This window comes from Vombatus ursinus, unplaced genomic scaffold (genome assembly GCF_900497805.2).
Source record: "Vombatus ursinus unplaced genomic scaffold, bare-nosed wombat genome assembly UNPS02000582.1, whole genome shotgun sequence".
Taxonomy (NCBI): domain Eukaryota; kingdom Metazoa; phylum Chordata; class Mammalia; order Diprotodontia; family Vombatidae; genus Vombatus; species Vombatus ursinus.
The window spans coordinates 7,688,989-7,692,626 of NW_020940360.1; the positions used below are offsets into that span (position 1 = coordinate 7,688,989).

The window sequence follows — 3,638 nt, forward strand, 5'->3', positions numbered from 1 at the left end:
GGTTGGACTGAACGAGGGCTCTTCCAGCGCTTGGGATTTCATGAGTCTGTGAGTCTCTATTTACTATTTGGCAAAGCAAAAATTGCCCACAATATCACACATTTAAAATGTGAATGAAATCCAATAGAAATGTGGGAACAGAAATAATTTAACATGTGCTGATGCACCATCTTACTTTATTATTGTTTATTTATGTAGAAAATGAGCTAATGAGCTGGAAAATGTTTTAAAACTTGCCTCATTTGGAGGATGGAGTGTTACCATCATTACCATCTGTGTGAGCTCCAAACTTGCAGTTCCCTTCCTATCCCTTCAGAGACTGTAGGGGGGAAACTATGACACAGGGAAATAAACACTGGCTCTGGAGTCAGGGGATGTGAGTTCAAACCTTGCCTTTAAAGTGTACTATTGTTGTAGTTGTTTCAGTCGTGATGGCTTCAAGGTTACTGAGGGGCACCAGGGGGCTGGCTGTCCAGGCCTTAAAGGCCTGTGGCCCTGCTCAGGTGGCCGCTTGCTCTATGGTGACCAGAGGAGGTATCCCTTCTGATGAGAAGCAGGCTACTGGCTTGGAGAGAGAGATTATGATGGCTGCAAGGGATGATTTGGATCCATACAATATCCTAGACCCACAGATAGCTCCAGGGATGGAGGAGGAACCCAAGCTGGTCCCTTCCATCACTGACAAGCAAGTAGTGGGCTGTATCTGTGAAGACGACAACAGTGCAGTCATCTGGTTCTGGCTTCACAAAGGCGAGACACAGCGTTGCCCTAACTGCAGACCCCATTACAAGCTGGTACTCACCAGTTTAGCCACTGAGCCCCTAGACTGATTTACTTGAGATGTGTTGTAATGTTTTTTTCCCTCCAATAAAAGACTAGCCATTTCCCTGGCTCTCCCATAATATAAAAAAAAATAATAATAAAGTGTACTATTAGTGTAATCTTGGGCAAATCACTTAATTTTCTTAGGCATCAGTTTACTTATCTGTAAAATGAGAGCATTGGTTTCTTCTAGCACTAAGGCTAATCTGTGCTCCACCCATCAAAAAAGAGCCCTATATTTTAAAAATGCTATACCATTGAGTGTTTTGTTCTGGCAGAAGAGATAAAGAAGAGACTCATTCAAACTAAAGCCCTCTGCCTACAAAGTCTACAGTCTTTACGTTGCATCATTTATCTGAATCTTAGGGGAAGGGGGAAGGGAAGACTGCACTTTTGCTTCCACTTCCCTGATGATTTATGAGACAGCAGGCCATTGTTCCTAGCCATATTTTACATTCTTTTGAGGACAGGAAGTATGTTGTGTATATACTATTTGTGTGTGTGTGTGTGTGTGTGTGTGTGTGTGTGTGTGTGTGTTGGGGAGAGAAGATCCGGATCTACCACCCAGGTATGTAAACACCATCTCTCAATGCAGATCAGCAATTCTTCCTTAACTAATAGGCATAGAGAGTTGTTTGGGGCACTGAGAGATTAAATACACTATGGTCACACAGATAGGATGTGTCAGAGGCAAGGCTTGAACCTACAGTCTTCATGACTCTCCATTCATTAGGTCCTGATATCTCTCATTAGCTCTCATACAGAACATGTTCTCAATTCATTTTTTGTTGATGAAGATAATAATAATGATATCTACAGGACAAGAGTGGGCACAAGTTAGAGAACAGTAATCACTGTGGACAGGGGATATACTTCTTTTCAATCAAGTGGAACAGGTGACATACTCTTCTTCAGAAGGAAGGAAAGAAAGAAGGAAGGAGGGAGAGAAGGAAGGAAGGAAGGAAGCAAGGAAGGAAGGAGGGAAGGAAGGAAGGAGGGAAGGAAGGAAGGAAGGAAGGAAGGAAGGAAGGAAGGAAGGAAGGAAGGAAGGAAGGAAGGAAGGAAGGAAGGAAGGAAAGAAGGGAAGAAGAAAGGAGAGGAGAGAAGGAAAGATGGAAGGAGGGAAAGAAGGAAAGAAGGAAGGGAGGAAAGAAGGAAAAATCTTTTAAGTGTCTACTATGTGTTTTGCACTCTGCTAGATATTTAACATGTATTATCTCATTTGATCCTCACAACAAAACTAGGAAGAGCTATTATTATCATCATCTTACAGTTGAGAAAATGGAGTCAGACAGAGATTCAGTGATTTGCCCAGGTTCACACAGCTAGTAAGAATCTGAGATCAGATTTGAACTCAAATCTTCTAGACTCCAGATCCAGTGTTCTAGCCACTGAGCCACCTAACTGCCTATATCAAACTCAGTACAAAACAGTGAAATGCTGCTAACTTAATAGCCTATCAATCAATAAGTAGTTATTATTTAGCAGGCATAGCATAAATAGAATATAAGAAGGACTGCTTTTTTTTTGTTTAAACATGTGATTTTATTGGTGCAGTGACTACCCAGGGAAGCAATTCATTCTACCAATGCAGAATGATACTCTCTAACATCATCTTAGAAAAATGACTAGGACATAGAAAGGTTTCCCAGAGCCACACAGCTAGTATGTATCAGAGGAAAGACTTGAACCCAGGTTTTCCTGTCTCCAAAGATGATTTTACTATCCATACCACTTGACCTCTTTATGGGAAGAGAGAGAGGAAAAATAAAGAAGTTCTAATATAAGTCAGTAGGAGAGAAGACTGTGTATCCCTTGAGAGTGACTTGAAAGAGGCTTCAGTGTAATGTGATAAAGAAAAATCAGCCCACATCACAAGGCTAGACTGGTATCCTTACTCAGCTTTTAAGTTGCCTCATTTATAAAACAGGGATGAAAAATCTGGTCTGGGTCCTAGGAATAATTACTAATAAAAATGGGTTGTTAAGCCCTGGGGTATGTAGCTGCACAGGATGACAAAATATGTCTGTGAATTCTTAGACCTGCATCTGAAGAAAAGTTTGCCCCCAGAGAAGCTGCCAGCCCTTGGACTCTTGAAGGGGCACGAGTCCCAAAGCCAGCAAGCCAGCTAGCTATGCTGGAAGCCAGAACTCCAGCTTCCCCACCCAACAATGCTTCCACTGTTTCTTTTGGAAGGAAATCCAACTGGTTTGCCATCAGAACGGGGGCTGTGCCTAGAGCTGTGTGTGAAAGGTTTTGCAAGTTAAAAGCAAAAGTAGAGGATCTAGGCTTTTTGACAGCTTTGTGAAGTGTGAAAAAAAATCATATTTCTCTGGTGCAGTTTTATGAGTTTTTGTCAGGAGTAAAAGGAAAGCTTTGCCTGCAAAAATGGAAAAAGGGTCATGAAAAATGACCTCAGAACTGGCAACCTGATTTGGGATTCACGAATTCTGAAATGGCTTTAAAATTTCCACATAGATTTTCAGTTTTCCTGTAAGGATGGAAAGGAACTCAAATCAGAAGCTCCCTTCTCCACTCCCTTTACTTCCATCCCTCAAGTTCCATTGACCCAAGGTGATTTGGGTGGACAAAACCCAAGACCAGGCCCATGAGTCAAAAGCCGGTAAAAAAGACTAACTGGCCATGGATGATTACTATAAATGGCTGGGTATTTGTAAGAAGTCAGCTATAAAGCACCAAGTTTGTGTGAAAAGAACATTTGGCATATAAAGAAAATGAAAGTATAAATTAAGGATTTAGTAGAGGTCCATCAAAAAGAAACTACATTTACAAATCCATAGATGGAGGGGATGGGG

General features: G+C 41.5%; 1 pseudogene; it reads left to right on the plus strand.

Moving 5' to 3' along the window:
* Positions 1–425: 425 nt before the first annotated feature.
* Positions 426–817, plus strand: LOC114036970 (annotated as a pseudogene).
* Positions 818–3,638: the final 2,821 nt, after the last annotated feature.